The sequence below is a fragment of the Pteropus medius genome, unplaced genomic scaffold, assembly GCF_902729225.1.
Source record: "Pteropus medius unplaced genomic scaffold, Ma_sr-lr_union100, whole genome shotgun sequence".
Classification (NCBI taxonomy): Eukaryota; Metazoa; Chordata; class Mammalia; order Chiroptera; family Pteropodidae; genus Pteropus; species Pteropus medius.
The window spans coordinates 10,760,518-10,784,968 of record NW_024349796.1 but is presented as its reverse complement, the minus strand read 5'-3'; the positions used below and the strand labels follow the sequence as shown (position 1 = coordinate 10,784,968).

The following is a 24,451-nucleotide window of genomic DNA, read 5'->3' as shown; positions in this document are numbered from 1 at the left end:
CACACACACACACAGACCTATTTGAGATCATTGATTAAACACATACAGATGTCTGAAATAATACACTGGCATATCACACACTGGGTAATTAATAAACACTCTTGTATTTCATTGCTATAACGAGGATCCATTTAAAATTCATGTGTTTGTGGAATGTAATAATAGCTAAGAATAAGTCAGGGCAAATCTGTTGGCAAACAAAAAGTCATGTGACCAGACCTAAGATAACAGTGTGGACTTGGACAACCCCAATTGTGTTGCCTGTGAAGTTAGCCTCTTGCAGTCATGCCCCAGACAGTTGCTGTCAAAAGGATAGACATAAGCAGATTCCCCTGCATAGGGATGGGTCTATAAACTAGACCACAATAACCCTATATGAGTGGATCGCACCCCGGAATCAGTGGTTGATGTGTCTGGCTGTGTGCTTGAGAATTGTTTGGAGTGAGTTGGGGGAGGGTTCTGTGCAGTACAGTTCAATTCAATGGGCTTTGCTGGGCTCTGCTTCCCAGGTCTTCACATTTCAGAGCTGAGGATGAATGTGTAGCTCCTAAATAAGGCATGCTTATCTCATTATAGAAGACAGAAACACAAGAGATTCAGCTATTGCAGTTTTATTTGGACTGTGAAGTCCTTATACATTATTGGCCAAAATAAGTCACAAGTCTATAATGAGGGGAGAAGTATGTTTTATGCTGGGAGACGCTGTAAATTACTTAGCAAATGGTGTACATGTATTGTCTTCTAGGACAAAGAGAAATTGAGCTCAACAAAGCAATCTACTATAACTTTATCCCCCTCAAAATTGTTGGAAATATTTGAGGCACAAACTCCATGCCCTGAATAATTTTCAAGTCAAATAAAAGAATTAATAATTTATTCAATCTTCCTTGTATGAATTCTACTTCAGGGCCATTACCCTAGTTAATGAGAAAATGTTCTCTTTATAAATGGAATTTTAGCTAACAATTGTAAAAGAATAATCTTTTAGTGGAATCTTTGACTCAGGAAAGAGTCATCGATGTATAAAACTAATATAGAAATATTTTAAGAGATCTTTCTAGTAGAGGGGATAGAATATCACCATCTGAGTCACAGATCAATCTTAACTTCATTAAATATGTGATAACCAGACATTGCGTGTCATTGATGTGATGTAACACGCAGCCCCTAATAGCATCTGAACCAGATCAAGCTTCCAGAGCTAACTTTCATTTACCAAAGAAAGGGGGAGTAAGAACTAGTTAGACAGCACAAGGAAGCAAATTACAAAACTGAAAAATTTAAGACTTTCTACAAGGTAACTGGCATGTGCTTTCTTTATCAGTTAATGAAATATAAAATTTGGGATGCTTTAGCTCTAAATTAAAAAAAAAAAAGACAAGAGACATAGCAAAAGTTATGTGTGGCACTCATTTAAATTCTAATTGGAGTAAAACAACTGAAAATATAAGTTTGGTAGACAAATAGAGAAATTTCATTTTAGAATAATTAGCTGATACTAGCAAGCCATTATTTTTATATTTGCAAAAATATATAAAACAATAAGTTTGTCAGATTTGCTTACTGAGTTTGTAAGGGTAAAATGACTTAGACCTGAGATTTAGTTTCATATATGTTAGAAAAGAAAAAATAAAGTAGAAGAATAAATATGACTAAATTTTTCTCCTTAACTCTGGGTATTTGATATATGGTGTTTGTTATATGTTTTTTCTTTTGTTTTTAAAAATGTGTTTAAAATTATAATCTATTATCTTTAAATAAAGAACTTACCCTCTGAAGGATTACTATAGTGAAATTGTCCCATGATCTCTGTTTTAAGGATTATTGAATTTATTTTTATAATTTTTTATCCATAGCAATTACCCTTCATGCTAATCTTAGCTTCTGTTTCTTTCAAACCTTCTTTGTAGCAAATTAAATGTTACCTGTAATTTTATAGTTTCTCTGTATTTTTTCTATTTATCTTTTCAAGTATGAAATTAATCTTTTGAATTTTAAAATTGTAGTTTCCCATAATCTCATAGCAACATGAGAATGTTTTTTATTATACTTTTATAAAAATGGTGCCTGATATTCATAAATTCTGTATGCTATATCTAACTTGACACTATTCCTCTTTCTCAGAGAGTGATTTTCAATATTAGCTTGAAAAGTAATAATTTCTAAGATAGGAGCAAAAATAGCTTAAACACTTTTATTTACTATATAGAGTTTGTGTTATAATTTCCCAAGTGGAATTTCTCATATGTACATGGAATTCATTTCTGCTTATTGTCACTGTAAGTATAATAGGACACATTACAGTCTATTAGTATATTCTGTCATTCTCAGATTTAGATATAGCATTCTAAATCACCAAAACTAGTTATTAAACAATATATATATATTTTTTTCCTTCTGAAAACTTGCATAATGTTTCCATCTGTAGCGATTGTAACCAATTCTGCAGTAGTTTAAACAACATGTTTATTATCTTATGTTTTCATAGCATGGAAGTCCCATGTGAGTCTCAGTGGGCTAAAATTAAGCAGGGCTGTTTTCCTTTCTGAACTCTGGTTTTGGAGATGAACACAATGAGTTTTTCTCTTAAGGAAATTGCAGTCTGATAGCAGATGTCACTGGAGATTGATGGAAGACTGAAAGAGAAAGACAATGTCACATATAATTTGTCATTACAAAAACTCTATGTAGATATATGTTGGGAGTAGTGCTACATCTCGTCTCTGATGTTTCCTTTGGTTTAGAAGAAATTTCACAATAGAGGCATTAATAGTCTGCTAGGTACATTTGGGGGTCATACATTTGAGATATTTTCAGTTCAGATCCTTCCTCTTTTTCTTTAGGAATCATGGTGCTGGCAGTAAACACAGATTCTACTTTGCTCCTTCGTGCGAAGGGCAGGGTGCATTTAGGCAAGTAATCTGGTATTCCAGGGCACTTTGACATTGAATATACATTTTGAGGGTTTAGCTCCAGGTCAACTATCGGCCATGTTTTACAGTTCATATTTATCAATATTAAAAGTGATATTTCTGTTGTACATATGAATCTGTCTTTTTTTTTTTATATACAAATCGTTCAGGACTGAGGTAGAAAACAAGAATATTTTGTATTGGACCTCTGCACTATCCATTGGTTCTTTTAAATTTTACGATAAAGGGAAAAAATATTAAGAGAATAAATCAACCTCTTTAGAAGATTAGAATCAAGCATTCTGTAAGCTACCTATTTAAATAATGATGAGGCTGTGTAGAATACATTAGATTCCTTTAATTAAAAAATATTAATACCGAAACTTGATTATCATCTCTAAAATGCATGGCCTTTTAATTAGATCTTGGTTTAACTTTTAATCATTTTTAAATATCATTATTTTCTCTAGGTTTTTGATCATTCACATGCATTGTAATTATTTTTCCAGGTAAGGCATTTCTATGATATACTTGTGTTTTCTTGAAATTATAAACTCGATGGAGATTAAACAAAGAAAGAAAGAAAAACATGTGGTGGTGGTAAAAAGGCAGGACAAAGATGTCAGCGTGTCAGTTTTACATCAGGCTGACATTATGATGACGACAGATCTGTTAAGGCAAATGCTTTCCTGACAAGCTATTTAATGACACTCACAATCATCTTCCCGGAAATGATCTTTAAAGTAAATTGTCTACTGTAAATAGATGAAAGTAAATAGTTTGTCTCTCTCCAAATCTGAAGTAAAATTGTTGAAGAAAAAGAGTCCTAGAAGTACTGTAATTTTCAAAATGGAAATTTAGAAAGAACATTATATAACGGTAAGTGTTGCTGTGATTGAAAGTGTTTTCTTCTTTTCCTTTCTACTTTTTAAGATTTATGTGGATGGCATAAAGTGATAGTCTCTGTCACTAACTGTCATTAAGTAGATATCCTACTCAGTGCTTCTTCAGTGAAAAATAAAGGTGGCTCAATCTTTTTTTTTAAATTAAGTATGATGTAGCACAAGGTAAAAAAGGCATTGTAAGATATCCCAAATGGTTTTAAAACTTGACTTATATTTGGTTTTGGGTAACCATGGAAAACTAATCTATTTCGAGGCCACAGTTTGTTCACTGGCTTTTGTTTTATGGGAAGAAATTTAATTTGACTTGTCCTTGGCTTGTAGCAGTATCACTCCGGTATTCAAGTCTTCAAACTTCTCTGTTCACTGTTCACATCTTCATCCCCTCTCTTTATGTATCCTATTTCCCTCTGCTTCTCTCTTATAAGGGTGCTTGTCATTGCATTCATGGCCCGCTCCAGTAATCCAGGATAACCTCCCCATCTCAAGATTCTTAATCATATCTGCAAAGACTCTTTTTCTGAATCAGATTATTCTATAGATTAGGACTTGATATCTTTGGGGGGTGAGGGCATTTTTCAGACGACGCAACAGTAAACAACTTTAGTAAACTGGAAATTTCTTATTTAGTTAAACATATACCAACATATATGTACATTATGATCCAGCAATTCCACTCCTACAGTTTAATCGAAGAAAAATGGAAACATTTAACCCTAAATAAAGACTGCACAATACTATGTTTTGCATATGTGTGTGTGTGTGTTTGTGTGTGTGTGTATGTATATATATATATAATCTCCAAACTAAAAATGGCCCAGCTTTGTCAGTAGAAGAATGGGTAAATGGATAAACCATATATATGAAACTACAGGTCCACCTAATCTTATAAAGGAATCTTATACACATATCATGTTGGGTGAAAGAATCCAGGCATAGTAATAGATACTCTGTAATACTATTCACTTATAAAGAAGACGCAAAACTGGTCTACACTAATTACAATGAGAATAATCATTGCCTAGATGTAGACGCAGTGGAAACAGGCATGGGGCATGGTCTGGAGTTATGGACACATTCCTTAACTTGAGTTAAATGGCCAATGAAGAGCTGTGCATTTCACTGTATGTAAACTATTCTTAAATTTAAAAGGTTCAAATGCAGGCATGATTTGATACACAATTCCACTTCAAGAATTTGTTCTACAGATTAATTTACAAATGTTCAAATTGCCAGGAAAGTAGTTATTACAGAGGTGTTTGCAATTTCAAATGTAAGTTTTGGAAACAGTACAAATGCCTATCAATAAATAACTCGTGAAATAACTCGTCTACACTGATAAATTAAATATTAGTCAGATTAAAAGTTTAAACAAGATACAGAAAAATAAGTATATGTCACCATCGTGTTAGTGAAAGAGTACAAAAAGGTTTATAATATTATTTATTAAAATTATTCCAATAAAAAATAAGACTGATGATCTACATGAGAAGATGGAAATTTAGCAGAGCCAATCAGCAAGAGAGATGTTTTTCTGTATTCCTCTGCTTATTTTTGGTGTTTCAAAAATATAAACATATTATTTATCTATAAATTAATTTTAAAAAGTAAAAGAGTAAATAATGAAGATATAAAACTATTCCAAAAGCTATTTAAAAATCTGGAATACTAGAAAAAGGAGAGTCTAGTATTAGACTCTAGATTCTTTCTATATTCTAGAAAGAATATATATTCTGTTCCATTCACTCAGGTAAATTATAACAGTATTTACTAATATCTATTAATCACTATGTGTCAATCACTGTAATAACACTTCTGTACTTCAAAAATACTAGCTATTGAATTTGTTCTCAAAATGCTGTGATGTAAGTACTATTTTGATATTCATTACACTTAAAAAGATTAAGTAACTATCATAAAGTAACTGCTAGTCAGTGGAATTGCCAAAATCAGACCAGGAATTGTTACGAATTACAAAATTTCTTCTGGAGTTACATATTCAGAAATTAATATTCTAGTGTTGGACAAATTACTCTATAAAAGCTTAGGCACATAAAGTTACAATTTATCTTCGAAAATCAATTTCACTTAGCATAATTAAGTACATTTAACTGTTCCTAATATTTACCTGACTTGACATCTGTCTAAGGCTCAATGCTTTCCTACAACTGTTTCTTTACATCAGATAGGACTGTCTCTTACAGCTCCAGTGGAAACCCCAGTATGTACATCAATCCTAGCTTTTCGTGCAAACTTCTGGATTTATTCTGAATATAGTACAGTAGAGCAAGTATCAAAACCTTGGGTAATTTAAATGCTTTATGGAAAAGGGCAAGTTTCTGAGTGACTTTCCTGTTAGTCTTCTCATTATGTTCAAGGATGCAAGGGTGTCACTCGCATGTTGGGAGAATTTAGAGGACAGACTCATAAAGGGTTGCAGCATCTCAGCTAATTTCATACTGATGATGTGAACTAAAACAGACATGCACAAGAATTCCCATACTTTAATGTAGTTGAGTGAGAAGAGGGAGCAGATTACTTGGCATAAACACCATATGTTTTATTTTCTATCCTAAAATATATTTTACAATTTTAACACTGCCATAGAATAAATTCAACTTTTATATATAATTTCCCCTCCCTAAGGCACTGGAAGTGGGGACATATGTATGATACATAGCACTTGTCACCAGCACTTGAAAAGCTGCCCTTAGAACGTTCTATGAAATACGAAGAACTGGAGACGACATCTCTTTGAGGATCCTCAAAGTGACATATTTTGAATGAATGTACTGGGAATTTTTCTTAATTTAAACTATACATCTATAGTAAGTTAGGCCTGAGAACAGTGTTCTCTTGGTAAATGACTACAAACTGAAGACAGGGAGCTATGTTCACCTAGTGGCAGAAGCTAACTCACCAGAGCAGTTATATTATGCTAAGGGGAGCATTCCTCTTGGTATAAAAATATAATCTAGGTTTTTTTTTTTTTTCATATTATATATGCACTGGGAGTTAGAATACTGTTGCTATTATAGCAAATACAACAAAATTTAGATTTGTATTTTAAATTATTAACTCTTAACCAACTTTTACCTATCATACTTTCAGCAAAACACATGAGTACATGCAAAGCATATTTGAATATAATAGCAAAGGAGAAAAATAGCTTTTTCATTCAGAGAAGGGTGTTTTCTCAGCTTAAAATTGCAGGTAAACTAGCTGTACTTTTTTTATGGAGGAAAGCACAGATATCATTATATCCATTACATTATCCATATCTATTACCTTGTGAAAAAGGAAAACGCGTCCTCCAGCTGATAGAAAAAATATGTGCAAATATTTTACCTCCAGTTTCCCATTTCTTATTTTTAAATAGACGTTGAATGTGTATACATTTGGGTGCTGGATGCAGTGATCATGAGCGTTTGGCATAGAGGCAGATAACCATCCCCATCCCTCCTCCCAAACCTCTGGGCTGTGGGTCTGTCATTTTACTTCTGAGGAAGTCCAATTTTGCTGTAGAAATTCACCCCCGCCTCCCCGCCCCAAAAGTGCCATGTATGTGCAGTAGCCATATGCTGTCCTTGTTATGATAAAGGGTTAATTTGACCAAGGAAATTAAATGACTGAAAATGTAAAACCTGGAAGGAAGAACACAAAACAGAGGACACAGCTCTTTGCAGTGGGAAACCGAAAGCATCGAGTTTGAGAAGCAGCGTATTGGCAGGAAAGTCTTTTTAATATGTCTGGGTTTTGAGAATTAGAGAAAGAAGAGCTGGAGATGAAAAATTTTTCAAAATGTAGAATTGTATCAATTATAAAAATTGACCAATTTTCACACTGGTAACTATTCTGCAAATCTGTAAGACCGAGGGAAATTTCTCTATCAGGGGCAGAGCTCTATCGTGAGCCGGGAGATACAATTTGAAAATGCATGCAATTGCAGCTTCCATTGTGCCTGTCTAAATCAAGTGACACAGACTCAGCACGTGCTGTACGGGAGTTGGGCAGTGTGTCCGACCTTCATACAGACAATTATGTCATAAGAGTTACAATGAGCTTTGAAGAAGTCACTGGAAATTTTATGAATTTGAGCTTTTTAGTGGAAGTTTTCTGTTCTAGGAAAAAAGGACACAATTATTTATTTTTCCTTTCTGTCTCTTGTCACCAAAAGTAGTTTGGTAGCAAGCTTAGATATTTCAAGGGACAGCAATGACACCTTAATATTTTTAGGGGGACCGGAAATAGTAATCAGAAGATTATAAAATACTTCCCCTCCCATCCACCTTACTACCACACTTCAAGGACTTCATAATTATAACAGTGGAACAGAGTGAGAACTACATGACAGAAATTTTCTCTGAGGAGATGTAAATGGGGCAGGCCGAAGTCAAGAAGGGAAGCAGAAACAACACTCGCGGAACCAGAAGTCTCTGTCCCCTCTAGCTACAGCAAACATTGCACTCAAAAAACTTCTGGCCAGATCAACAGAAATCCTCCCATGAGAGGCCTTTGTAACCAAGCTGTCGTTACCCTGTAGAACATGTCCAGCTATCAGCAAAATCTTACCAGGCGCACCTATGGGCAAGGAATACCCAGTCTGCAGAGACAAAGCGATTTCTGTTCTTAGTTTCTGATTTCATTCCAGGGGCGACTGGGGCCCAGTGTTCCCAGCAGCACCACACTCAAGTAGAGCTTCTGTTCGATGAGGAGAGTGGGAAAGAGAAGGGACCTCTCTCCTCTTGGCTGAGGTCACCCAGAGCTTAACAGCAGGTAGCTGAGTGCAGGGGGCGAAGCGCCGATGTCCTGCTCGTCCCGGTACACAATCCGCTGACTGCATCTGGGTGTAGAGGGAGCCCCGGGTTCTTGGCTGTACCATCCTAATGTGAGTTTCTGCCTCATTGAGATGGCAGGGGCATTGGTGGGCACGGGTCTTGATTCAAGTACAGCGGGTTACAGGGAAGCATTTAGGAGCAATGCAAATACTATAAAACTAGATTGGGATGAATTACATATTTACAATGGGTAAATTTTAAGATATGTAAATGAAACCGCAGTAATACTGCTGAAAAGTTAATTTTGCAAGGTGTCAATACTATGGGGCCTTGATTTTACAAAGTATATAATCTCAGATAGAGAAATAACCCCTGAGAGTCTTCTAAGTCACCTTTAAAGATGGAGTTTGATATTGTGTTTTTCTATATATCCTCAAAATTGATTATATAGACTTAATGCAAAAAAGCTTAACTCCTTAAAAGAAAATATTAACATTACAGATAGTTCCTACCCCGTGGTCTCTCTTTCTGCTCCTCCACCCCATGCATCAGACTTAATAAACCAACATTTTCAAAGAAATAGCCAACTTCAAATTCCAGTTTTTAAAAGTTTATTTCCCCTTAACTTCATTCACTATTTTCAAAACTCTGCAAATGGCATATAACTATAAGGAAAGTAAATGCATCTATCAGCAAAAGAATATTTTGAAGACTGATGAAATTTAGTAGACATTCTTCCTAAATAGAATTCATGCATACATATAAAATCTATCTGCCATTTATCTTCTTTTTTTTTTTTTTCTTGGTGGCCTTGTATTCATTCTATTAGATAGAAAAATAATATATGTTTTTCTCCTTAAATTAGGAAAATTCACTGATCTGGGGAATTCTATTTATAATAGTTTCTGAGTCTGCTTGTTACCAATAGGTAGAATAATCCTCATTGATTCTCAGTACTTACATATAACCTTGCTAAACTCAATATCGGAATAGTTTAACATAAATTCCGGCCGTTACAAACTGTCTCATGTGGAAAAAAGCATAGATAAGGAAGAAACTAGAAATAGAATGCTCAGGAGATGATAATTATTTAGATTGGATATAGTAAGAGTTCCACATTGGGGGATGTTGCTGCAGTGCTGGAAAGAAGTCCCCAGAGCTCAGGACAGAAATCTGGGTAGGAGGCTTTGGTTTGGGGGTCCCCAATCTATGGGTCAGAGCTGCTAGATACAGAAGACTAATGACCAAGCAAAGACAGCTTGGAAAGCCAAAGTAAGCAATCTGGAGAAAGAGGAACAAAGCTTGTATAGTCAAAGGACTACTAACAAAACAAAGGCCTGACACCAATTAATGATATCAGTACAAAGACAGTGTCTGAACCTCTCTGCAAGGATGCTTCAGTATTTCACCTGTGATAGTGGCCTAGGGCTTAATTCCTTCTGACTTAAGTCATCCCTGAGTCAAGACAGTTTTCCAGAGCCTAGGAGCTGGGCTGACCCTGGAGTGTCTAGTACAGCCTCAATTGGTAGCATAGAGGAGCTTTGAGAGGTAGTATCAGTCAGGTACCTTTAAAAATTGTTCTAAAAAGGTATGTCAATATTTCATCTCTCTAATGCTTTAAAATGGCACCTGGGATATTGCAAAGACTTTTTTTTAAGGTTGAATTGCTTTAACTTGAATTAAAAATGTAGATATCATTGAAGATAAGCTTACAAAACTATCATCTCTTTTTATTACAATTCCTTTCTCATGCATTTTTCTTTCTCATTTTATTAAATATGAGCCTGAAATAAAATACTTTTTGATCTTCACTTCTTAGGCTTTTGAACACCTCAATTCTGCTTTCATCTTCCCCCTAAGGTCCCAACCTCAATTGTTCTGGCATATTAAGCAAAGTGAAATTGACATTAAAATCAGGCAAACACATCTTGTCTCATTTGTATTTAGTTTTTCTATTCTAAAAGTAAAAAAAAAAAAAAGTATGTGAATGAGAGCATCTTCTTTTACTTCTAATGCACCCACTAAAGTTATTGCAATATATTTTGCATATTGATACATATGTACACATGCTGAGCAAGCTTATAAGGCTTTTTAATTTAAAATCTTATTTCGATTTGTCTTAGCATTTTTAACTAGTCTGACAAAGACATCTTATCAAAACTGGTACTTTTAAAGGAAGGCTTTAATTAAAGGCAGGTATAGAAATCATAAACTTTGTATTTTTATAAACAAGGGTAACAGCAGGGGAGGGGTAGAAGGATAGATAGTTAAAGAGTTTGAATTTTTTTTTTGTAATATTACACCAAGTTCACATATACAAACGATTATCTGTGAGATTAACATGGATCCCTTTACATATCACACCACTAAATTATGCATCCCTACTTTAAATAAAGTAATTTGAGTAAGAGCTTAAAAAGAATTGGATGTTGTATTACTTTCAAGTTACTTTAACAATTTTTTTAGAAATAAGTCTGTGTAAGCTATGGTCCCTGTTGCATTATTCTCTTATCAAGAAAATTGTTTTTCAGAGTGAGTCAAGACGATTCTTATGCTTTTTATGAGTTGATAATTTTGATAATATTTGGCTTTATTCTTCATTATAATCAAAATTTCCAAATAATGTTTGCATTCATATATATTAAAAGTAATTCGAAATTTGCATTTAACCTATTATATTAGGGAGTGACAAGAAAACTAAGAATCAAATAATTTTGTTGATTCTCTATTGGCTATCATAAAATTAGGAAACTTTAATTTTTCCTACCATATAAGAATTCTTCAGGCTATTATTACATCACACATAATTTTAGAGCTTTTACAGGCCTTGGGTTTTGCTTCATTTCAATGCATTCCTTTTTACGGGTCAAATTCAGGATATTGAAATTCCATCAAGGTTAAGAAAATTGCCCCAAATCAGAGAGTTAGTTAATTACCTCATGATATGATGAGATGCATTAATGAGGAGTTTTTCATTTAAATCAAGCCCTCAAAATCATTAGATATTGTGCTAAATGTGTGGAAGAGGTGATATATGTCTTTTCACAGCCAGCATAAAAGCCTCCTTCATAAGAGAACACCATTGTGAAAAGAAGTGTATTAATAAGTAGCTCAGGGATGATGTTGAAAGTCTGATGCATATGTGAGTAAGAAACCAAACATGAGAAACACACACACAGTATATATATATAGTGGTTAAGTTTCTGTACAAAGCAGATTTGGAAGGATTTGTGGGCTTTTGAGTTTTCTTGTTTTGATTTCAAACTGATGAAAGAAATCTAAGTTAAATCCACAGTGACAGAAAAGAAGACAAGAAAAGAACAAGCAAGATGGTATAAATCTGAAAACCTGAGGCTTCTGTGAAATGAAAGGCCAGTGGGATGTTCTGTGTTGAGATGGCAAGAAGGAAATTTAAGAATCGGTATTGAGTTCAAACTTTAAGTGTATGCTTCAGTAATTCAGCCTCCCCTACACTCACATGCACACAGTTGTTTTATTAAAAACACTCAGGAATGGGACATGTAAGTATGGTGGCTTGGGTTTCTTTGATTTTCATAATCTAGGAATGTAAAATAATCAAACACAGTCTAAGGGCCTGTGGATGAGAATATAACTGCCCGGGTTCAAATTCTTTTTTCACTGCAAGGACAAATCCATGGAGACTTTTATAGGTTTTACCACAGATGCACAATTTCTGGCTCCTAAGTTGGAGAAAAAATACTTAGAAAAATGAAATTGTCAAATCGAAGAGAAAGTAATCTGGCAAAGCTAGGTGGCTGTGCACTGAGACCAGAGAGCCTCAAGTGGACACTCCCTGAAGCAGTCCATAAGACAACTTTTTAAAACAGAGTTGAACACTGCTGAGTTTCTAAAATATATACTTGTGACTCACCGGTAACCTACAGGGCACTGGAAAAGCTGGAAAAGGGACATGTGGATGGGAACTACATCCTAAGGGAAGATTGTAGAATCTCTAAATGAATTTTATATTACTGTCTCCCTATGGGTTATGAAAATGCATCAATGAATATGTATATTCTATACAGGTTGAAACAACTGCCTATCTAAAAAGCTACAACACACACAGTGCCTTAAAAACTATAAAAATGCCTAGACCATTGTGATTTCCTTCTTCAGTGTTGGAGAAATACATTTTACTAGGAAAGTTAGGCGTAAATGTCAAAAGGCATTGCCCCTCCCTTACTCAGGAATCTGACTGTAGTGACTATGCCCGATAATATAGGAGAGAAGAAAGAACAAATTAAACATTAAAGCATAAAGAACTACCAAATAACCTCAGAATCTCATGTTTTCAAGTCCTTACCTTATTGCCACAGCCCTGCATTCTTATCTCTGATGAAGTCATAGTTTGCTTCTCTCAGAATCGAAGTATCTGTACTCATAATTGATTTTAATCGTTTACATTTTTATCTGTCTAAATATTGTGAAAAAACATAGGAAGTACAATTATTCCTACTCTCCAACTCTCTGATTATCTCCTACATGACTGTGATGTATCCTTGATTGATCGTTCTTGATCTTCAATGTAAGATATCTCAGGGGGCTCACTTAATTAACAGTTAAATTAAACAACATTTATCTTTGGATGTACACTTAGCAACTGAAATGACATCGGCCACCCTCAATCAACAAGAATTAATGAGATACAACCATTAAGTATCTTAATTAGAAAACTTCTAGAAGCAGCTATCGTATGAAAGTTGATGCTGACCCAACATGGAAAATCAAATGGCTTAATAAAGTAGATAACTTTCACGTTTAAGATATCAAAAAAAATCATTTTTTTTCTAGATACCCGTAGCGTTTCAAAGATATTAAGCAACTATAATTTCCTTGCATAATATCAAATGGCAGTTTTCTTTAAAATTATTTTCTTTTAAGACTATTGTGACAAATGAGCTTTCAAAGAGTGAATTACTGTTAGCTTGTTGGCATCGGTTTCCCAAACTATGTCACTCAAATTTATTCTGAGCTCCTTATGCCAATGGCAACTCTGAAAGTTTTACAAACCTAGATATTTGTGCCAGGTATTATAGTAATGCTTGCTATAAACAGTTTATCCTCAAATGAATTATAAAATATTGATAATATATAAATATTTCAGATTTAGGCAAGATTAATTTCAATCCTATTTTTAGTAAAATAGAGATTTCTAAGATTGATTCATCCTAAATATACTTCTCCATTGACTTTTTCCCTAGAGTCAAATATATTTCATAATATCATAAATCCATAGGCAATATTATATGATTGCCTGCATTCTTATATCAAACAGAGGGAGGAATATATTATCAGTGAAATACTACTTGATCTGATACTTTTAAATAGTCATTAGTCTTCAGAGCCATGATGTTTGTAGTCTGGCAGTGCAGAAAATCCATTAGGAAATTCTCAAAGAAACGCAGGCCCTTTCGACATATTTCACAAACAAATGATATACTTTCTTTACTCATGTGTTGAAAAATTGGGGAAAAAAATACGTATCTATTTTTGGAAAAACTATTACTACATTAGCTGTCTGTGCCACTTACTATTACTATCTGTCAGGTCTAAAATCTAGCCTTCTCAACTTTGCTTTGTGACGTCTGGGTTCACACACTGCCTTTCTCTGTCGGTGAGGTAGGGTGTGTGTAGAGTCCACCTGGAGAAGTTTTCTGGAAACCTAGGAGAAGGCAGAAAAGGGTTTTGCCGTTTTCTGGTGTCGTTCTGGTCCTGCCAACATGAATTCAACAGTGGCCCTTTGCCTCGGACATTTAGGTACAGCATCCAGTTTTTGTTTTGTTTTTCTCTGCTCCCATGACCAGCTTTAATGTGCTCCCTTATAGATGAGAGTGCCAGCCCTGTCATCCTCCCTCCTTGGGGGTTCCGGAAATGCAGCCCGCTTCTTCCTGCTGGGGTACTGGCACCAACTGGCAGCATTCCATGTCAGAGATACAGTCCCAGTGCCACAGAACCTCTCCTCCAAGGCTGGGTTCTAATGACCTGAAGTCTTCCCTTTATTTGCCAAAATTTTTTCTAGAATCACTTTCCATGTGTCATCCTAGATTTCTCTCTTAGCTTTTCAGTTGTTAACTGGCAACTGGTAGGTAGTTTTCTACATGAATTCCTGTTTGTAAATAAATGATGTGCCTTCTGTCTCCCTTACTGAATAGTGACTTTACCCATCTTTAAAGACTTGCCTTTTCTTATTAGATGTCTGAAGAAATATTTCTTATACTAAATAAAAATTAAAGTAGATGAGAAAAATATCTTATTTTTCTTCATATTTTTCCTCTATATACTGTGATGAATTTAAAATGATCGATAAATAGGGAAGGAAAGGAAAAAAGTGACCTGGTGATGTACTTTTTACCGGGCTGTTTCACAGTCCTTAAAACACTTTTGTGTTAAATGATTCTATATTAATAATCTGCTTTATAAGGCAAAAATTATTTATGAACATACTGGTCAGTATTAGTCAAATATTAAGCAACCATTATGAAATGATACTTATAACAGTACCTGTATGTACAGGAAGACAGAGAAAAACAAAATGAATTCATGCAAGAAAATATAATGTGATTTAAGATGTTCTATTTTGTAACAATAAATACATAATGAAGATGTGTACGCAATAGAAAATCACAAGTGAAGAAAACAATAAGTCACATGAAACAAACAAAATGATTATCTCTCTACGTGGTCTAGAAAAAAACAACAAAAAATTAATATATTTTTTTCTAAATTATTTCTCAAAATGACCAATGCTAGAAGTGTAAGGCTTCTATGTAGCAGGTCACGTGGGTGGAGGTTTTTAGTCTCTCAGAGACAGTGGCTAAAAATCGACCCTCCTCTTTTATGCTTTCAGCCTTTGGTTTTTGAATACAGGTTTGATCAAAAGGTGCATAATGTACTTGGAATAAGATATAAATTGTTAATATGCTGCCTAAAAGTACTGATTTAAATCTTTGCTGTAATATACCTCTCCACACCCTTCTCCCCATCCTTTTATGGATGAAATAAATCTCCCAACAGTTAAATACTTTCCTTTGATTTTCCTCCATTTGACTTAAATTCACAGTTGAAAGGTGCTGTAAACTGGGACCTTTAAACACTGACAGCCCTACTGACAGTCTCCACCACAAACCGGACATGTGACAATCGACTAAAAGTGACAATCACGCTTGCCTCAGATTCTTTTTCTGTTAACGTAACTAGCTTTCTATTCATGTCTCCCTCTGAATAAAATTATCGATATTTCACATAAGGATTCTGAATACTTTCGTCTGCCCTGCTTTTTCTAGTGACTCACTTGATCTTTCATAGTTGAAACAAAAGAAAAGACACATGATAGAGACAGAAAGAAGAAATATGCATTTGCTGGTTTCTTTCCAGTTTGTTAATTTTCTTCAAATTAAGGGCTCTAACTAAAACCAAGTGTCAGGCGGTCTAGCTATGCTATTAAATCCATGCTCCATAACCTTGTAAAAACTGAATAACCTCTCCCGGTCTCTAGTTATTTATCTTTAATAAAGGCAATTGGATTAAATGTTCTCTATTTTCATGGAATTTTAACATTCCTATATTTGAAACTCACTCTTTATAAAAATTAATTTGTGTTTAACTACTTTTTCATATACTTTGAATTCTCAGAATTCTTGCCTTTTTTTTTTTCCTCTTAAATTAATCTAACTTTTTATTCTAGGGGAGTAAGCAATTTGATCAGAACAGTTTTTCAACAGACATACCACTGATGATGATAAAGAATTTGTTTTCTGACACTGTGTTGGTGATAGTTACACTACTAGAATTGTGTGAGTTTAAGGCCTGGAAAAGAAACATTGGAATTTCGGCGTGTTACAACTGGGAGGGTATATGTTATTTAAGCAGTTTAAAGAACATAAAGACTAGGCAATAGGCATGGGCAGCTGAAGACTGTAGCAATAAGCCTCCAGCGGATGATGAGACTCTCGAATGGGTGAGATGGGGAATGAAATGTGTCACGAGATAATGAAACCAGGGTATTGGAGTGAAATAGAAGAAAATGCAAAATCTAATAGGATTTTCAACTAAAAATGGCAGATGGCAGAAGTGGGGAATTGGTAAGGGAAACTGTTTTCCAAAAAAAAAGCAAACAAAAAAACAATAATAATGTGCCTTAAGTATATACTGAGATTAGGAGGAGAAAACTAAAAGAGACAGCTGGGTTTAGATGTGAGATTTTTAACATATATATGTGTAGATGTGAGCACCTTTTCCTAATTTCCAGCTATATCTCCTTATATATTCACTTTTTTAAAAAAAGATAATGATTAGATAGTTAAGGAATAAAATGTTTTTAAGGAGGAAGCCTTTGTTTAAATGCTAATGATGGAACTGATATTTAGATTAGGAAAAAAATTAAGAAACTTTTTAGGCAAGTTCTATACCTTATGCCATTCATAGCTGTATCTCATTTACACTTTTGAGCTTCACTTAAAAATAACTACGTGCCACATAATTTCAAATGGCCTTTCTCATCACAGTATGGTTATTTTTAAAATTCAATTTGCATGAGCATAATTCTAACTGACATTTAAACTGTAGGTCTTTACATTTCTCACAGTGTTAATTTTATCTGAAAATGATAGTATAACACCATTAAGTCAATAATCAGATATGGAAATAAATTCAATCAAATTTTAAAACAAAATACCAACCAGATACCAAGATAATTAAATTGAAGTGTGATGGATTCAAATTTGAGATATCTATTATTTAAAATGATTTGGATAGTCAACCAGACTTGTATACATACACTCATGTACACGCATGCACACACACACACACAAACATCTATGCCATGTTTTTCTCGTGACAAGTCCAGTCAGTCAAATGTGCAATATCCATAGGCTTACAAATCAAAATTAGTTTTACATAGTCAAGCTAATTTGATGTTGTTTTTTTTTCTGATAAAATCAATTAGGCTAGCATTCAAAATAATTAATTTGATTTGAAATCTGGAAACTCATGGAATCTGAAAGATATAATATGATTGTGTATAGTATTTGAATAAAAATGTGAAAAATAGGTCAATGTGTTAAATTTTAACATTTTGAAACAAGGAAGCATTAATTTCACAATATAAGGCATTTTCAATATGCACTTCTCTTTCAAAAGTGAATAATAAATGAGCTTTTTAATTATAACACACTGATAAAACTATTTCAGGTTGTAAAATTATTTGTGCTGTGATCCAGCTCTCTATAACTCACCAAGCTGTTCTGCTGTACTTCTCAACAAGGAAAAAAAAAGAAAGGAGAAAAGAAAAAGCAAATTGGGGCAATCCTGAAAAGATGGCATCTTGATATTGAATCTATGAAGCCCACAATTTATCAACATTTCCTCAGGATGTCTCTGGAATAACAAGGGTGTGCGGTGAACCAGGAGAAGCTGCACTGAACGCCTGAGTCTTGGACTCTGGAGCTAAGAGGAAAAAGAAGACTAGATTGTGTGACATAAGACTGCTGGCTTATCCTTAACTCTAGAATGCGAACTCAGATTTCTTACCTGAGGATATAGGAGTAACTATGAGTCACCTCAGGAAAGTACTGTACCAACAAGCTTGTATGTGATAATGGAAGAGACTTTCTGACTCTGACTCTTGAGAACAATGCGAATCTGTAGGCCACGTTTGTAGACGGAAGTGGTTGGCGGAGGACTCTGCTTACACCTGGAGCAACCTGGTTGGCAGGGATTCTGTTCTCTTCTTGTGCATGTGTGTTGACAGAAATCTGTCCTATTTAATGATTATTTGCATGTGGCACCTCAAGTGAGGTATATAATATTATAATGAGAAAAAGAAGAAAAAAAAACATACAGAGTCAAAGGTTGATGGTGGCACGGAAAGTCTAGAACACGTACCTCCTGTTGAAGTGGACCTTCTTAAATTGAAGAGACTTAGATGGAAATGGGGCAATGAGTAGAAAACAAATTTTAAAAGTTTCAAAAAACCTAGCAATTCATGAAAAGGACAATTCATATGACAAGTAAACTTATGGTTCTCAAAACATCTCTAGTTCTCCAGAATGTGTGAATTAAATGTACTTTTGATTCTCTAGCATGGGGATAATTAAACAGAGTAGGAACTTCCAGAGCTTATTAGGATGTGGGATATAGGATATTCTAATGAATTTTTGGTGGGAATGTGTTTTGCTACATTGTGCTTTGTAAAATAACTATATATACATATGCATACATATACACACACATATACATATATATATACACACACATATGTGTGTGTATATATATATATACATATACACATACACATACGTACTTGCACGTAAGGATACAATTGCAAAATATGTATCAGCATTTATAGTTAACCCAAGAATGGGAAAGTCTGAGAGCAGTTGAATAGGGATATAGTTGCATAATCTTGTTTTATTTATAATACTGGTGATGATGATGATAACAGTTATTACTCAGAACCTTCTGTGAGTCCTCCCTAAGCACTTTATTACCATAACCTCCCAACAATTGTCTGATTAGGTAACGTTACTATTCCTATTTTATGGGTAGAATAACTGAAGCAAAGGTCATTTGAATAACATTTCCAAGGTCATATAGAGCGGAGAGATTGGATGACAAGGTAGGCAGTCTGTCCTGAAGTCCATGCTCTTAAGTGCTAAACGAAAGGAACATATAATCAGATACTTGGACACGGTTTGAAAGAAGGACCTAGATCGATGTTCACTCCGTGTGCCATGCCCTCTCCGTAACTCCACCCTCCACTTCCTGGCCCCTCAGTTTCTTCATTTTCTGGTTCCATCTCTACCTGGGTGAGGCCGTTGTGCCAGTGGTCCCCCCGTTTCTGGAAGTCACCTCCAGGCAGAAGACAGGGCCAGCAGTAGTGCACATCTACCTAATCATGCCCCTTTCAGGGGCTCTGTTCCAATGCCGGCTCATTGTTCAAGTCTGAGAGCAGTTGTCTCATACCATTCATTGTGGATTTTAGTTTTATAGTGTTGGAGATTAAGTCCTCTTTTGGTTGCTCCATCATGTCTGAAAGAGGAACTCCAGGTTACTTATATTTACACACACACACACACACACACACACACACACACACACCTGTATATGTATATATATTTAAGTTTTTATAAATTTGAAAAACAATACTCTTCTCTATATACATTTATTTAAATTTCTTGTTTTGTAGAGAATTTGTATGCAATTTTTCTAATTGGTTTATAGAATTTTTCTAGACATAGCCAAGTTCTGTTATATTGGGAGATTTTTCTTTTTCCTTTTTAATTTGCTTTCAATTTTGTTCCTAGATTTTGGTTTGTTTATATGTATACTTTTATAAATCTTTACTTACTTACGTTTGTAAGTTTTTATTTCCTATGGGGTTCACCTTTTGAATTATTTCTGAAAAGCTACTTTGAATCTTAAAGTACATAAATTAAATTTTTATTCAGCTAGGTTAACTTCCTATTTAAATATGTGATTTGCATGTTATTTATTTTGTGTACAACATACAACGGATAAAGCCAGCTGTCCATCAGCAATCCATGTCTCCCTCTCATCTTCTGCTCCTCTTCTGCCAGAGAAAATGTATTATTGCCATAATTTGCATCGAGGTTGAATTATGTGACTACCCCTCACTAATGAAATATGAGTCAAAATTCTCTGTGTTGCTTCCAGGCCATATTACCGAGGAATTTGCCTGCTCTTTCTCTTCTTTCTTTGTTCGCTGGTATAGAACATTTCAGAGTCCTCGACTATGTCAGCCAGTGGACAGATAGAGGCAGGAAGAAAGCTGCTCTCTGATGAGGAAAAATTATATGGGCTGTTATCACATAGGTCATTGTACTTTTACTGTATGCTTATTACAGCAGTTAGCAAAACTAATAATGAGATTAATTAAAATGGGGTTATCATTATATTTTTCCAAGCAATTGATTACTTGTTTCAATATCGTTTATTGAATGATTTATCTATCCACGTAAGTAATAATGAGGTTATAATTTTTCCAAACAATTAGGCACTTGTCACACTACAGTAATTAAGTGATTCATCTATTCTCGATTTTGAAATATCACCTTTCCATGTAATAACTTCTTTCACAACAGTCTATTTCATTGAATTCGTACATATTCTATTTGTCCATTACTGTCTATGTCCAATGCACACTATATGTAGCATTCTGCATAACAGCCTTTACTATTTGCTAGGGAGTTTGCTCTAACATTTAATTTTTTTTTCCTTCTAATTTTTATCTCTTTGTTCTTCCAGATAATTTAAGAATTTTAGCAATTAAAAAAGCAGTATGTCAATTGAAATTGTGTTTAATTTATAAAGTAATTGGGTGGAAATTTTTATCTTTCAAATATTGTATTTCTTTCCAAGAACATGTTTCCCATTATTTAGGTCTCCTTTTAATTTCCTTAGTGGCACACACTCATTTGTAAAACCCTATGCAAAATAGTTGGAGATGAAAAGTCTGAGCTTTAGAAAGAACACAGAGAATAATATTAATGGCAGAGTAAAAGTAAAATTGTATTTCACTAGAATCTTTGATGGGGTTAATACAGTTGAACAAATGACATCGAATCCTTATATATCTGTTGGAGAAATGGTGTCAACATTAAGTGCACACTCCTATGCATTGTAGGAGAAAATAGGAATTAACTCCTGGATCAATATAGACAATCTGCTTCAATGACTTTGTCTCTTAACCTTTGTTTCATAAAGGTATAGGAATAAAGTATTGGAATTCCCAATTTCCTGATTTTTATTATACCAACTCACAGTACATGATCCAAAAATATGTTCCTGACTTTTTCTTTCTTTTCTAATGTTAAAAGTAGCATTGTTTAACCTCAAAGTTTATAGGTTAAATATAAGTAGAAGGGACATATACATAGTACTTGTTTTCAGTTTTGAACTCTCAGTAGTTCTAGGCTTCTATGTCCAAATTTACCCACCTACATATCCACCTGTATGCCCTGCAAATACCTCCAACTCTATAATCCAAAAAGAATTCAATATCTTTCATATATATATATATATATATATGAAAGAATTCAATATCTTTCCCATATAAATATATTCAATATCTTTGAAAGATATTCAATATCTTTCATATATATATATATATATATATATATATATAGTCTCCTGGTTGTTTGATGACAGAATTATCAGCATTTTATGTTATCAGACAGAACATTAAAAGTTGCTTGTATCTGTTTTTCACAGTCACCGCTTTCATAAGCAGTCCTTCTAAAGAATTCCCGTTGTATTATCCTCTAAATTTGCCCTCCTTTCTTCAGTTTTCTTTTTCAGTTCACATTGCCTTTTACTTGATCCTCTCTAATGAGTTCCAAATGGTCCTAGTGACTCCAGGCTTTCCCTGCAAACATATTTTTCCCTCGAAACATTATTATAATCCAGTAAATTTTTAATTACTCCCAAAGGCTACCATTCATTTTGGCTCCAACCTCCTTTTCCTGCTTTACCCCAAATTATCCACATGTTATTCTACCTCTTACACCTAACATGACCTGAATTTTTAATACTGGCATTAATGCTCAAATTTTTTTCACTGAAGTATTTGAGAATGTGAAATATTTCACTTTCATTTTTTTTTTATCATACTTTAGGCTTAACAGATCATTTTAGTTATCCATTCACTGATTCCTAGGGTATGTTCTCTTTTTAGTGATTAAATACAGAATCATAAATTTATTACTGGTAAAGAGAAAGAAAAATTCTGATAAAGAAAATTAATTTTCTTCCTCCGAGGTATACAGGAATATATTTTCCCAGTCTCTCTTGAAGTTTAGATCCAAGTGTCAGGGTCAAAACAATCAGAATATGTACTGAAATTATGTTCATTATTTCTAGGTGCGGTATAAAAAATATGAAAATCATCCATGCTTTCTCCCCCTCTGCCACGTGACTGGATGCCATCCGTTCGAGATGGCATTGCTACACAATGGTGGAGGGTAGCCTGACCCTCATCAGATTTTTGTAAAAAGAATAAACCTTTTCTTTTAGCAGAAAATAAACGCTAGAACATATTTTTGATCCTTCGCCATGCTTAAGGCCGCCAAAAATCTCAGACAACCAGTTCATACATAAAGCCTCCAATTACCAGGAAAGTCCAAATTATCTACCTTGCTACTTACTGTTTTTCAAACTAATTTGACACACTTTAAAAAGACTTTTATGTATGAAAATATCTGAAACTAGCATAGAGGTTAAAGGTTTTGCAGTGTACAAACTGATATTTTAAAAATACATTTTACATCCATAACAGAAGCTTACAGTGGACCGTGTTATCACAGGAGTTCTGTTAGGGCAAGAGTGATATGAAGCCCACTTTAGAAATGCTTTTATGCATCAGTATTTCTTCTCATCGGTTATGTTTTCCTCTCTTTTAAGTTTCGCTTTGCACTGACCTAGAAATATAAATATATATATATTTATTTTTATTTTATTTTATTTTATTTTATTTTAGGTGACCATCTTGGTGATAACCTTTAGGTGATTGTCAATGAAATTCTTTATAAAATACTATGCCCGATTTAGCCAAAATATTTAAGCAGCATAAACAAATAAACACACACACACAAATATATAGTAGTGATACTGGTGAAATATGTCGAAATCATTTTTGAATGTTAAATATTCTTGAATATTTTGTTTATGAGGCTTTTTTCTTCCTTTCCAGATGCTGTGCTAATGTATTTTGAATCCAGTGTTCTGAATGTTGGTGTTAATGTGCCTTGGTAAGAATTTCTTTTTACCCATTTCTCTGGGCATGGTGTAAGGCTCTTGGTTTACTGCCTCCAGTCAGTCAGTTCCATGAAATATTCTGGATGAAATGTTCAATAATCTACTCCTTTTGACATTTATTTCTTTTGACACAATAAAAGTTATTAGAATTTACTGCAGAGACTTTTCCCCCCCAAATCCGCAGTCTCTTTTGCTCAGTTTTTTTTTTTTTTTTTCTTTTTGCCAGTTATAGCATCTGGGAATTATCCTTAACTTTAATTTTACTATCCCATTGCAGCTTTTATTTCTGAGATCTTCATGTGTCTTTATATCTATGTTTATATCTATATTTCCAATGTATCTTTACTCACTGTATCTTGTAAAATATTCTTTTGCTGTGTATACATATAGCCTCTCTGAAGCTATTCTCAGAGATATGTGGGTATATTATGTTTACTCCATCCTGCTGTTCCTCCCCCATGTTTCCTCCTGTTTGTCATTTGGTTTCTATTTTTTGGTAATTAATTGTCCTTCAGATATCCAGTGTGTCTTAGCTATCCAGTCATATTAATGGGAATGTATATCTCTTGGTTCTTTTCGAAATGTTCCAACTAGTGAGTTTCCCTCTAGACAGATGTCTCTGGTCCAATTTCTTAAGAACTGTTCATCTTTCATTTCTAGGACAGCACTCGATTTTCTCATGGAGGCGTTCTCCAGTTTGACACTTTGGCTGATTGAGGCCTAGTAGTCATTTTTCTCAGTGCCGATTGGGGGTGGGTTTTCCTCAGTTAAGGGTAGAGCATATCATTTAACTTGCATTCCTTTTTTCATAGGGTCTCCTTGCTGTGCTTATGTCAGAGTTCTTGGCCTCCCTGGTTTGACCCCTCAGCAGGTAAGACATGGCCTATGCCATGAAGAGAAAAGTCCTTGTTTTAATTTTCGCTGTAAGGGACGAAATCTGAAAAATCTAAGAATACTTTAAGCAAATTTCCAAATGTTATTTCGGTCTGTTGACCAAAATAGTTATAGAAGAAATTCTGGGGATGATGGTGTCATGTCAAGAGAAGACAAATCTTACATCGTGAGA

General features: G+C 34.3%; 1 long non-coding RNA gene across 1 annotated transcript in view; it reads left to right on the top strand.

The window, feature by feature from the left end:
• LOC120619165 (uncharacterized) overlaps positions 1-24,246 on the top strand; it is a 41,823-nt gene extending 17,577 nt beyond the window's left edge. The window contains exons 2-3 of the long non-coding RNA XR_005657382.1: positions 23,321-23,378; positions 24,198-24,246. This is a non-coding gene — a long non-coding RNA (uncharacterized LOC120619165). The remainder of the gene's footprint in view (positions 1-23,320; positions 23,379-24,197) is intronic.
• Positions 24,247-24,451: the final 205 nt, after the last annotated feature.